This window comes from Lagenorhynchus albirostris, chromosome 18, assembly GCF_949774975.1.
Source record: "Lagenorhynchus albirostris chromosome 18, mLagAlb1.1, whole genome shotgun sequence".
NCBI classification, from domain to species: domain Eukaryota; kingdom Metazoa; phylum Chordata; class Mammalia; order Artiodactyla; family Delphinidae; genus Lagenorhynchus; species Lagenorhynchus albirostris.
The window spans coordinates 62,976,442-62,990,590 of NC_083112.1; the positions used below are offsets into that span (position 1 = coordinate 62,976,442).

Sequence of the window (14,149 nt, forward strand, 5' to 3'; positions counted from 1 at the left end):
TTGTACATCTCCATCAGAGCTCTTGGGTGAGCAGGTGCGTTTTCAGTGAGTGGTAAGATTTTGAAAGGAATCTTTATCTGAGCAGTAGGTCTCAATAGTGGGTGGGCTTAAAATATTCAGTAAACCATGCTGTAAACAAATGTACTGTCATGGCTTTCTTGTTCCATTTATAGGGCACAGTTAGAGTAGATTGAGCATAATTCTTAAGGGCTGTAGGACTTTCAAAATGGTAAATAAGCAGTAGCTTCAACTTAAAGTCACCAGTTGTATTAGCTCCTAGCAAGAGAGTCAGTCTGTCCTTTGAAGCTTTGAAGCCAGTTACTGACTTCTCCTCTCTAGCTATGAAAGTCCTTGATGGCATCTTCTTCCAATAGAAGGCTTTTTTCCACCTACATTGAAATTCTGTTGTTTAGCATACCTACCTTCATTAATTAGCTTAGCTAGATCTTCTGGAGAACTTGCTTTAGCTTCTACATCAGCACTTGCTGCTTTACCTTGTACTTTAATGTTATGGAGATGACTTCTTTCCTTAAACTTAATGAACCAACCTCTGCTAGCTTCAGACTTTTCTTCTGTTGCTTTCTCACTTCTCTCAGCTTTCACAGACTTAAAGAGAGCTAGAGCCTTGCTCTGGATTAGGCTTTGGCTTAAGGTAATGTGCTGGTTTAATCACTAAAACTGCATATCAGCAATAAGGCTGTTTTGCTTTCTTATCATTCTTGTGTTCACTGGAGTAGCACTTTTAACTTCCTTCAAGAACTTTTCCTTTGCATCCACAACTTGGCTGTTTGTCACAAGAGGCCTAGCTTTGGACCTGTATTGGCTTTCACATGCCTTTCTCACTAAGCTTAATCATTTCTGTCTTTTGGTACAAAGTGAGAGACATGTGAGTCCTTTCACTTGAAGGCTTAGAGGTCGTTGCAGGGTTATTAATTGGCTTAATTTCAGTATTGTTGTGTCTTCAGGGAATAGGGAGGCCCAAGGGGAGGGAGAAAGATGGAGGAATAGCTGGTTGGTCGAACAGTCAGAACACACACAGCATTTATCGATTAAGTTTGCCATCTTATAGGGGTGCAGTTTGTGGCGCCCCCAAACAATTATAATAGTGACATCAAAGCTCACTGATCACAGATAGCAATGACGAAGATAGTAATAATGTAAAAGTTTTAAATATTGGGAGAATTACCAAAATGTGACACAGAGACAAGAAGTGAGTAAATGCTTTTGGAGAAATGGTGCTGATAGACTTACTTGCTGGACACAAGATTGCCACAAACCTTCAATATGTAAAAAACGCAGTATCAGTGAAGCGCAGTAAAACGAGGTATACCTGTAATTAAATGTAAGTCATATTTTTGCTCCTGTTTCTGGTAAAGTTAGAGTGGCTTTAAGTTGCAACAACAATCTACATTTAAATAGAAATCATTCCAGCCAGCATCAATGGCATAGCATGAAAATAACATTTTTAGAAAGGGTATTGTTCTGAATATATAACATACTATATAATCAAATGTAAAATTGTCTTAGATGTTTATATCACTTATAGAAGTAAGAGGATTTGTCACATTAACAGTGTTGAGGATTTTGAATTAGAAAAATTAGCAATCTTGAGCCATTCTGATTGCTTTTTAAAGATTTAATTTCTAAAAGACATATTTTGCAAGATACTGAAGGTCACATGATGTAGTAATGAGACTGATTCCCAAGTCCATACACCGAGTCATGCTTCATACTGATATCAATATTCAGGGTCTGCGTTTCACAAAAGCAGAGTGTGCAACATCAGGACACACTGGGAATCCTCCCATCTCCCCTGAACACTTTTCTCTCCTTGTATTGCTAGTGCTATACCTTTCAACAGTTAAGGACATTGAGATCAGAAAAGCATTCCTTCCTTAAGTTTCATTCTTAATTAAGTGGCAAAGTCAGAATTAGCACAAATAATTTTACTGGCAAAAGCAATTTAATGCTTAATAAAAAAGAAAATGTAGATGGTAAGGCAGAAATAAAGAAAACAGTTCTATTAAAAATATCTGTCAGGGGCTTCCCTGGTGGCGCAGTGGTTAAGAATCTGCCTGCCAATGCAGGGGACACAGGTTCGAGCCCTGGTCCGGGAAGATCCCACATGCCGTGGAGCAACTAAGCCCGTGCGCCACAACTACCGAGCCTGCGCTCTAGGTCCCGCGAGCCACAACTACTGAGCTTGAGTGCCACAACTATTGAAGCCTGCGCGCCTAGAGCCCATGCTTGGCAACAAGAGAAGCCACCGCAATGAGAAGCCTGAGCGCCACAAAGAAGAGTAGCCCCCGCTCGCCGCAACTAGAGAAAGCCCACGCGCAGCAACAAAGACCCAGCCAAAAATAAATTAATTAATTAAAAAAAAAATCTGTCAGGAGAGAGCCATAGTAACTGTGTCCTTAACTTCCTTCGTGCCCTTAGAAGCCTGGGAAAAAGAAAGATGTTGAATTTCACATTTTTTTTTCCTTAGAGGGCAATAGGTATATCAGCTGAGGAGAATTATGACCTCGGTAGAATGTATCATGAATGGAACTGACTTAATAGAGACCACCTTTAGCAATGTTTACAAACCACCAACGGGAGTTCTTACCTAAGATATCAGTGGAAGTCAAGGGCTTCATATACATTGGGATTAAAGCAGTTTTTCTGGATGCCCAGACAGAGAGGGTTCAAGTGTGTATAGCTTTCTGGTTATCTGGCGATCAAGAATCAATGATTAGGGCCATACCTTCAAAGGACTTTCATTTTTCTCTTGAGTTTCAAATAATAGAATATAAGTGAAAATCTTTTGCTGATAATAAAGTGCTATGCAAATGTTAATTACCATTATTTCTCTCAATATGCTGTTTGTATAGGTTGTTTAAGTGTTAACTAAAGTTGTCCTAAGACAGGGCAGTCTTTCGATGTTGTAGATTACAAACTAGAAAACAAACAGAGAAACAAACTGTGGGCCCTGGAGCAATGTTTTCCAAATGTTTAGACTTAAGAGATCAACAGAATTCAATTTCCGAATCTGGAAACTGGCATAGAGCTGCCCATTTTTAAAATTTTGTTAAGACAATACATTTTTAAAGAGGCTCCTGTATTCATTATCAACTGCATTGCATAGGAAGGACATCATCTCAGACCTAAGAACAGACCTTTAAATGGAACATATTTAGCTTGATTGAATACTTACCCTGTTTGTCTTTATTTTTCTCAGTTTTCCTGAGGAAGCCAGGGACCTCTTTCGTGAGTTGACAGTACTGGTGTTTGGGAACCTCTGCTATTGGATCAGCTCCTTCACGGTCACGTTTACCTTAGAGCAGAGCTGCGTTTTCTGGTCTTCAGGCGCATGGGGGCTCAGGCTGCTTGTGCCAGGAACAGTGCAAACCAGATGTGCTGTCAAGGCTGATGGGTAGCCAGCCCCCAGCCCGCCTTCTCATAGAGGAGGACTCTCCTCTCTGGATGTGTCTAGATGGGATCATGCCTTTTTGCTCAGAAAGTATCCCTGAATTTGTTCAGACGTTCAAAAATGAACCCAGAGTTCTGCACCGTAAAGCATGGTGAAATTTTAGGGTACTTATAACACAACGACATGGGTCTCTGACGGATTCACACTTTAACAGATGCTTTACTTTATTGAAAAGTTAGTGGTTACCAGTGGGGAGAAGGGAGGGGGCAGGGGCAAGATAGGGGTAGGGGATTAAGAGGTGCAAACTACTAAGTATAAAATAAATGAGCTATATGGATATATTGTACAGCACAGGGAACATACCCAACGTTTTATAAGAACTGTAAATGGGGCATGATCTTTAAAAATTGTGAATCACCATGCTGTATACCTGAAACTTACATAATATTGTAAATCAAGTAGACCTCAATAAATAAATAAATAAACATGAAGGGTATCCCAGATAATGAAATGAGAAAAATATCTTGGCAAACTGATTAGGTGTGTCCCACTGATGCAGTATTTGTTGCTGGTATTCAGCTGATTTTTAGGACACACAGGTATTAATTTCTAAATAACAAATGAATGCTACTAACTCTGAGCAATAAATTATCTATCATCTCTTCTTCTCCCTCCGGAGACTCGACCTTCTGTATCTGTTTCTGAATTTGTTTTAAAAGTAAAACACATTATGGGTGTGTGTGTGTGTTAGTGCGTGCATGTGTGTTGTGTGAAATAAACCTGCCTGCCTAATGTAGAATGCCTCTTTTCAGCACCGTGAACATTCTTTCAGGAGTTAGAAACTAAGAGACAAGAGGCTAAAATAAAATACAAGCCATGTACCTTCTTACATGGCATCCCATGTAGTGAGCAGTTGAGAACTGATACTCTAAACCTGTGGTCACCATGTTGCTGTCTCCCAACCTGTGGGAAGAGAGAAAAAAGCCAGGGAGAGCCTCCCAGTCCTTTGAAAGGTAAAAGGCAGCAGTGGTGTACATCTGTTCAGATTCCACTTGTCCAGATCATGGTCACATGCATTAAGTTGCAGAGAAGTCTGGGAAACGCAGTCGAGCTGGATAGACACGTGCCTGGTTGAAACTCAGTTCTATCGTGAAAAGGGAGGGTGAATATTGGTGCACAACTAATAGTCAGTTACCTTCCTTCCCAAGATTCAAGTGCTTGTTGCCATTGAATATTTTGTGGTGACAACGGCTTCAAAACATCAAAGATTAAATGGGGTGAATGAGGGTGGCAGTATTTCTTTTGAGAGATGAGAAATACATTCATTTTTAACGCTTTGATTTTAAATTGGAAATGACGTGGTATACTAAAGCAGCTGTTCTCAGCATCTTCTCCAGGGACTTTTGGAGGTTCCAGAGACCATTATCAGGGGTTCTTCAAGATCAAAGCTATTTTCATGCTAATTATAAGACATCATTTACTCTTTTTCATTCTCCTTTCTCTCAGGAGTATGCAGTGGAGATTTCCAAAGGCTATGTGATATGTGTGAAATCTTTGCTTTGAAGGATAATGGAACGTGTGGTTGTCTATTTATCTGTTTAAACACATCTCAGTTGCAATTTCTTATACATAAAAAAAAATGCTTTCTGGGGTCCCTGATAATTTTTAAGGGTATAAAGAGGTCCTATGACCAAAATGCTTGAAAATTGCTGTTTCGAAGTATAATTGCATTTTATCTTTAGACTTTAAAATCCAACCTTATTCTTTAACAGGTCATTTGATTAAACAAATGAAAAGAAATGTCATGAGAATATTTTTTCTCTCAGAGTTTAGCACCTCAACCCTGGGAGAATGTGTTCATGCTGCTAAGAAAACTTTTCTTTTTACTTCACTTTTCAGCTGCACGTTTTTAGTATTTTTAGGGGTGCTCACAATCAAATCATGAACAGAAAATGACAACTGCTTTTCAACTTTTCTCCTCTTAATAAAAAAAAATCTCCTTTTATCAGTAAGGCTAAAAGTTTATAGAGAAGTTTAAGATATTAATGTTCACTGAATCTTACCTGGTGTGTGTTGTGGAAAAAAAAAAAAAACTTTGATATTGTATAATGACAGTTAACTTCAGAATTTTCAAGATTTGCTCCACCTGCCAAAAAGAAGCCATTCAGCCGGACATAAAGAGGTAGTCTTTTCATTTTGACCTTGGATTTCAGTCCATCAGCGGTGTTTTAAATGCTGAAATTACATTGCTAAGTGCTATCTGAGATGTTTGAGAAGAATTATTCGCACTCTTAGAAACTGCATAATAAAGGAAATTTTCACTTTGGCTTTGACATTCCTAGCATTTCTGTACCTTAATGTTTTTGCTTTCCTTCAATAATTTCTCCTAGAGAGAATTATGAAACCATTGATTAAGAAACACAGATGCATCCATTACTAAGACTTTTGAGAGAACACTTACAAATTATTTTTTTATTTCTCTAAATTAGGGAAAGAAATTAGGACAGGCCCTGGGGAATCAGCGAAGGGTAAATATCAACCAGTGCTGTTCATTTTAAAATGAAGAGATGGGTAACAGTATATCATTTGTTCTAGGGAAAAAACCATCTTTGTCTTGCTGCTGCACCAGATTCCTAGAGCAGGAACAATAATATTTCTGTCTTGAGTTTTCCTTATTTCTTCCTCTGTTTCATCTAATTACAGTAATTTCCCAGCTGTAGAAACAAGAACATTTTGAATTTTCCAGGATCTTACCACAGTAAAAGATGAATTTTATAATTTACATATTTCACTGAATTTTCTGTACTACACTAGCTACAGCTTCTTTTCATTCATTTACCAGTGCTGAGTACTGGGGATTCTGTGAAGTAGACATGTTAGTGTGAACATTTTATGGTGAGATTTTGGGGGTTTGGATGCATGACATTATTTGGTTTCCATAATATGATCTGTAGATGACATGGTGCACTAGAAACAGATTCAGACTCATGGTCTGTGGACCTGGTTTGTGGTCTAGATCCCTAATAGGAAGCTGAATGTACTTGGATAAGTGATAGAACCTGCTTGTGCCTCAGTTTCTCATCTTTGACTTACTAGATGTACAACTTTGGGCAAATTACTTATTATTATTTTTTAAGAAGATGTTGGGAGTAGGAGTTTATTTATTTATTTTTGCTGTGTTGGGTCTTCGTTTCTGTGCGAGGGCTTTCTCTAGGTGTGGCAAGCGGGGGCCACTCTTCATCGCGGTGCGCGGGCCTCTCACTATCGCGGCCTCTCCTGTTGGAGCACAGGCTCCAGACGGCGCAGGCTCGGTAGTTGTGGCTCACGGGCCCAGTTGCTCCGCGGCACGTGGGATCTTCCCAGACCAGGGCTTGAACCCGTGTCCCCTGCATCAGCAGGCAGATTCTCAACCACTGCGCCACCAGGGAAGCCCCTGGGCAAATTACTTATGTTCTCTGTGTCTCAGTTTTGTCATCTATAAAACGGGGATAGCATCATTCTTACATCACAGGGCTATTGGAAGGATTATGAGAGTTAATATATATGCAAATGTATGCATAGAACAATGCCTGGCACATAAGCATTATGAACAGGTTACACACTATTATTATTCCCTATATACAGAGTGAGAAGATTCTCTTGATAATATCTGAGACTTCTTCCAGCTCTAACTTTTATTTAATTTAAGGACTAAAAAGACAAGCTCATAGTGCCATATTTTTGTGGAAAATCACTTCAACTGTGGTGTTGGCCTGAAAGCATTTGTTATAATTCATATTATTCCTTGCCCACAGCCCACCCAGATATCCCAGACTTGCCCTGTGCTCAGGGGCCACCTTCCCCTGCTCCCAGCCCCCAGGAAGCTCCTTTCCTCATAGGGACCCAGGCCTATTATGAAGGACCTGCTTCTCTCTGATTGAAGTCTCTGGTTTATGAGAAGATTTATACACAGAAGCCCACCCAAATTCTGCTCCCTTCCTGGTCCCCTCTTGTTGCCTCAAGCCAGGGTTTCCTTCAGGCTGAAAAGGCTTCCCAGAGGTCCTTCAACCCAGGGTGGGCACTGGCCCAGACTTAGGTGTCCAGACAGAAGGTTTGGGAGCCCACAACGTATTTCCATATTTAAAACTGTCGCAAGGTAACATCAAAGGCTGTCTTCAGAACCTCGTTTACTGCTTAGCTCTCTCCAGAGCCTACAGCCCACCATGCTGTGATGGAGTACATCTTTCCATAAAGGGACTTCTTTCAGCCTCACTCCCCTACTGGGATTTTAGGGATTTTAGGATCCCTTCCTCTAGGCAAAGAGATAAAAACACAGCAGGTGTTCCTAACAGCCCCAGAAAATTTTAATTCAGAAGTTGAGCCTCTACTCCCAGCCTAGACATTCTTTTGCCATTCTTTTGAGTTATGATACAGAGCCATGTAAGTCTTCTTTGTAAAGGATCTGTGGATTCCAGAAAAGGATCTTTGCTTCAGTCTTGCATAACAAGAAGCTAATTAAAAATGTTTACTTTTTTTTTTTTTAACCAGTACAAACTGCCCTCAAGGGAAAATTTAATTTTCCATCTCCATGCAGAATTTAAAAAATAAGAAGAACTGCTAGCAGCTTTTAAAAAAAAATAATAGCTGTTGAGATTGTGTGTGTGTTTGTATTTATTTAGATTTACTTAACATATTTCATTCAAAATTTCGCCCGTAGTGGTTGGCTTTTGCGCATGTAAACCTACCTTTCAATCATAGATTTGTGAAGGTTTTTTTTAAAAAAAAATTTAATAGCCAGAAGCCCTCTCTGTGTGTTTCAGGGGAATTGAGCAGGGAAGAGGTATGGTGTGGTGGAGAGAGCATGGGATCATATACCTCGGGAAGACATTAAGATGATATAATTCCCTTAAAAAATAAAGGCCTTTAAAACACTAACTTCTGCCAAATATTTTCCCCTTCTGTTAACTTCTTATTTTGAAACAATTTGAAATTTACAAAAGAGTTGCAAAAATAGTACATAGAGTTCCTTTATACCCTTCATCTTGATTCCCCGATGGTTAACATTTTATCACATTTCCTTTTCTTCTGAGCTTTTTGAGAATAAATTGTAGACATGATGCCCATTATCTTTTTATTTCTCCCTAATATTTTATCAAGAACATTTTTATACATACAGAAAAATTGGATTTTGCAGTGAAAACTTCTAAACCCACTGACTAAATTCTTCCATTGACATTTTACTATACTTGTTCCGTTACAAATCTCTTATCCATTTAGCTAACCATACATGCATCCATCCACCCATTGATTTTTGAGCAGCTTTACTGTTGTATAATTTACAAACCATAAAATTTATCCATCAAATAATTTTAATTCATGGTCAGATCATAGAAAATCTTGGTGTGGTCTGGAAAATTCTAACAAAGCAGCCCATTTCTGGGCATTAGTTACTCTCATTTTGTAAGGAGGCTGATCTCAGGGAGGGACCCAAGCCTATAACCTAGGACCCGCTTCTCTCTGATTGGAGTCTCAGAAAATCACGTCACCTTTTCTGAATCTTAGTTTTTGGAAATACGGAATGAAGTCATTTGACCCTTTGATGAATAAATTTCTTGTGGCTCCAAGATGCTGAAATTCTGAACTATAGGATATAGGATCCCTGGTCCTATTCCTCTGCACAGAGCAGTTCATTACACCGTTTTGTTTGCTTTCAGAATTAATCCTGATGACATCATGTGGAGCAGGTTAGCCTGAACATTTAAGGGGATAAAACTCATATGCCTTAAGGACACTTTGAGAGCAAATCATTTATCCATCGCGTGTGCACAATTCTTATGTGAAATGGAATCTTGCTGTTACTAATGCAGAAGCCTGCTGGCAAATGCTCAGACTGTACCTATTAGCTAGCTGGTGGCTGAATTCTGACTATTGAGCTGCCTAGAATTGGAATAATTAATTTTCCTGCAGAAAGTGCATTGTGTTGTAGCTTTTTGGATTTGTGACGGTAATGTGTAATCACCAGGGAATATATTTAGATTTGCAATTATACTATAGTTAGTAATTTATAGTAAAGAGATAGGAGTTTGCTAAATAGGAGGCGTAGAGCTGTGAGTTTTCCATTAATAGTTTTGTGAGCCTTGTGTAATAATACCCAAGCTGTTAGCTAAGAACTATTAGCTAAATAGTCAGTTTTTGTTCCTGTTATCTAATGAAAGCAGAACTTAACGTGTTTACCTTGGGAGTTTTCCCATTTACTTAAAATATGACTTTATTTTGCATGAGAAGGGAGTGTTACTACCAAAGCTTATATTTTAAAGAAGTGTGATTATGAATAATAGCTTCCTAGATGTATAGTGTTGTGTTTTAAAAATATATTCTAGTAATATTGTTCTTTTTATTGTGCTTGAAGTTTAGAATTCTGTTCTCTATTAAATACTCTATCTTGAATGAAAGAATATATGAATTGACTTTTTAAAAATTATGGGGCTTCCCTGGTGGCGCAGTGGTTGAGAGTCCGCCTGCCGATGCAGGGGACACAGGCTCCTGCCCCGGTCCGGGAAGATCCTACATGCCGCGGAGAGGCTGGGCCCGTGAGCCATGGCCGCTGAGCCTGTGCGGCCGGAGCCTGTGCTCTGCAACGGGAGAGGCTACAACAGTGAGAGGCCCGCGTACCGCCAAAAAAAAAAAAAAAAATTATGCATTTTTGGATAAAAATAAGTTTTTTTAAAAGAATATTTTAACTAATACCATACATAATTTTATAAAGAGATATTCTATATGATATGGGAATCACTCATAGATAAGCTGCAAAATCAGACATGACTAATAGAAAATCAAAAAAGTTACCAAGATGCCTTTATCTTTAATTCAATATAGGCTTTCTTTAAACTTGACAACACTTTAACAAATTTGTGGTTATAATTCTTAAGAGTTGTATAACTTATGTTATTGAATTGTTCATGAAACTCTGTTGCTTACATGATTAAGAATGACTGTTTTAAAAAAGATACCTTGTTTCATACTAATATTATAGGATAAAATATTATATTTATTAATAAATACGGTCTGATTAAGTCAGATCCCCGGGTTAATATGAGGGTCACAGCTGCTCATCATATAAGAATCTGATATGTTTTAGAATTCAGCTTTTTTTTTAATTTTAGGAAGTTAACTCACTGCCTATAAAATATGTAATAGAACATCCCCAATGAAGTCAAACCAGTATATTAATATTTCTGCATTAAAACATAGGGATATTCCCTCTTTGTGCGATCCATAGACCATAAGTAACTTGCCGTCAGTTTGGAAATTAGTTATTAGCTAACACAGTTTGGATTAATGAACGTGTTTTTGGTTTTCAAAGTTCTTGAATTTTAGAATTACAGATAACAATTGAGGACGTACATTGAAATAACTGATGATTTCATGGTATATTTTTGGTTGAGTTCTGTAGAGCCTCTTCAAAGATGCTATTTAAACTAAGTATTATATTCTATAAACATCAAAAGTTAAATGTAAACTACTTTCAAATCGACAAAGTAAGCATGTCCCACAGCTTTTGTTCATTAATATATTTGAGTTATTGCCCTGATTTTTTCCTTTCTAAAATTCAGTTCAATTCAAACTATCTGGAATTTCCTGAAAATTTTTTATAAACTCTAGTTATTCATAAGGTGAAAAATAGCAGTATAGTAAATGAGTGTCATTATTATTTAAAATAAATGTTTGCTTCTTTTTTTCCTCTGGAGGATTTTACCTGAGATTATTTTCAACTAAATGTCTATTAAACTAAAGAAATAAACATAGATAGATATATAACAGCTTTGGGAGCAGAAATCCATATTTAGTAACTATAAAAAGGAAAAATCTGGCAGTCTTTAACAAATAGAACGGTTGGTTATTTGAAAGCACTTATCTTTCCAAGAGTTGTGATAAACTAGGAACATAAAAATAATCCCTACAAGATTTTTTTTTTTTTTTTTTTTTTTTGCTGTACGGCTCAGTGGCCATGGCTCACGGGCCCAGCCACTCCGCGGCATGTGGGATCTTCCCGGACCGGGGCACGAACCTGTGTCCCCTGCATCGGCAGGCGGACTCTCAACCACTGCGCCACCAGGGAAGCCCCCCCTACAAGATTTTTATCAAAGAATAATTAAAGTTTAAATACTAAGGTAAAATAAATGTTTTTGAGATGTATTAATTTGAATATAACTCTTTTAAAGGCAAATGAACAGTATGAAAAAGATCATTCTATCTATTGAATTTAGACGAGTGTGACAGCACAGCCTTAGGTTCTGTTCTTCGCCTTTTCAGGAAAAGAAAGAAGGGAATCTTTGAAAAAAGGGACATAAATACCTGTTAAATTGTCTTTGAACACAATTGAAGAAGGACTGTACTTATATCTATCATACTTCAAATCAGAAAGGTTTAAATAGATTTTACTTTCTATCTGTGTGAATAGGGATGCTAATTTGACTATTTTAATTGATGCATATGTCTTGTATATTGTGTATTGTATTATTAATTTATTAAAAATGAAATCAATCTCAAATAAATATGGTAAAAAACGCATACAGAATACTTAGTGTTTGTGGATGGATAATGAATAAGTGTGGCTAAGTGACATTCTGTATAACTCTGGAATCATAAAATCACTATGTAATCTTATTCTTTTATTCCATGCAAAACTAACAGTTAAAACTTTACTTATTTTTTGACTGTAAATTATTTGTACTGCAGTTGACAGAGAAGATAAACAATTATTAAAATTGAAATTTAGTATAATAGGTATACTTAGGCATTGAATACTCTATAATAATTGTATATAGATACTTATTTCTAGAAACACTGAAATATATGCTGCCAGGTAGAAAATATTCTAATTATTGTATGTGGAGGTGTGTATGTATTCAAATACTCTTAGAATCCCAAATTTCACTCCTTAGTACACCTGCAGGTGTACTTGCATAAGTGTTATTTATTATAGCCATGCTTATAATATCAAAATATATGAAATAGCCCCAATGACCATCTTTTGGGGATGATTAAATTAATTATGGTACATTCATACAATGGAATTCTATATAGCAATAAAAAGAAAACTTCCTCTGTACTGAAATGTTAAATGGAAAAAGCTACGTGCAGAAAATATGTTTATTATGATACCATTCGTGTAAAGAGGGAAGGTGGAAAATATATACATTTATGTATGTATGTATATGTGTACACATCTATATTGGCTTTTATATGAACAGAATTGCTCTGGGAGAGAAGAAAAGAAATTACAATCTTTACCTGTTAGAAAGGATGGGAACTGAGCATAAACATAGAAGGGATACTTTTCACTATATGCCATTTTATACTTTTTAATGCCTACCATGTGATTGGATTATTAATATTTATTTTTACAATGAACATTTTTAAAAAGTATTGTGTCTGAACTTCCTCACTCATTCCTTCAATAAATGAGTCATTTGGAGCCTGTCTATACTGTGTCTACTGTAGTCAGGGCTGTAAAATAAGACATCCAAGGAAAATAGGTCATGCTCTCATGAGCTAATAAAAGGGAAAGATCAGCATGACTTTCCACTCTTTTAATCAAACAAAATGTGGTGAACGAATGATATTCTACAGTTTTGGCGTTCTAACTGTAGGTAGTTTGCTAGGAGTTTACTTAGATTTAGAATCTGTGTAAGAGAAAAACAGAGAGCCTCTTTGATTTAAATGATAGGTATTAAAACTGATGGTGAAGTTTATATTTCTACATGAATATTAAAGGATTTCATTAGGATGGATAAGCTAAGAATAAACCGAACAGAAAAATTAAGAATATTAAAACATTATATGAGTTAGAGAAACTATTTTTGAAGTGCTTTTGTGCTCAGTTCTATATGGTGAATTGATCAAGTACTTGAAATACGTACATTAGTTTTATCACTTGTTGAGTCTTTTTAGATCTATATTGCAGGATATCATTGCGTAAACATATTATGATTAAAAATGTCTTTGTAACTGAAACCCAACTTTTATAAGCATATTCAACATATAGAATAACTTGTCTTCTAAAGTTTTCATAATTCCTTTCATCTGTTCACCAAGGCAACTACCACAAAAGCATTTACATATGTCTCTCTTGCAAATAAAACTAATGTTGGAGCATCCAATGGAGAATTTATATAATTTGGCAATCAAGACTTTAAGAACCCTACACAAGATGTAGCAATTAGAATACTCAAAGGGACAGACTCCATTTCCTTTAAAGCCCTTGTGGTAGACCCCTGGGGCTATTTAGCATTAATCATTTAAAATAAACAAAAGTATAATTTCTTTTCTAATCACAGAATAATCTTTTGGAAACAATTCTGCCCAATGCTATTGCAAAACTAAGTTGATATTTGATATAGTATCTTCTCTTTGAATTTCAGCAAGTATAGGATAAGAGGGAATTTGTATTGGATAACTACTTCCAGGGCTTATATATATTAGTTTTTTTTTTCTCTGCCAATGTATAAACTAATGTATAGTCATCTTCCTATGTCTCATTCCATAAAATCTAATTTCTGCTAATAGTACATATACAGGTGCTGAGCACCCTAAATGAAACTATCAAACTGGAGACATAATGTCCTATCTAGCCATCATTTTGTTCTTCAGTATCACGTAATTTTAAAATGTGTGATTGATTGATATATTACAGAGAATGTTAAGTGATTTCATGTGTCTATGTTATCATTATACAGCAGGATTATCGTGTATTCC

At 36.7% G+C, this 14,149-nt stretch overlaps 1 protein-coding gene across 1 annotated transcript in view; it reads left to right on the top strand.

The window, feature by feature from the left end:
• The window catches only part of GPC6 (glypican 6), a 1,081,720-nt gene that overhangs the window by 304,986 nt on the left and 762,585 nt on the right, over nt 1-14,149 (top strand). The window lies entirely within an intron of this gene.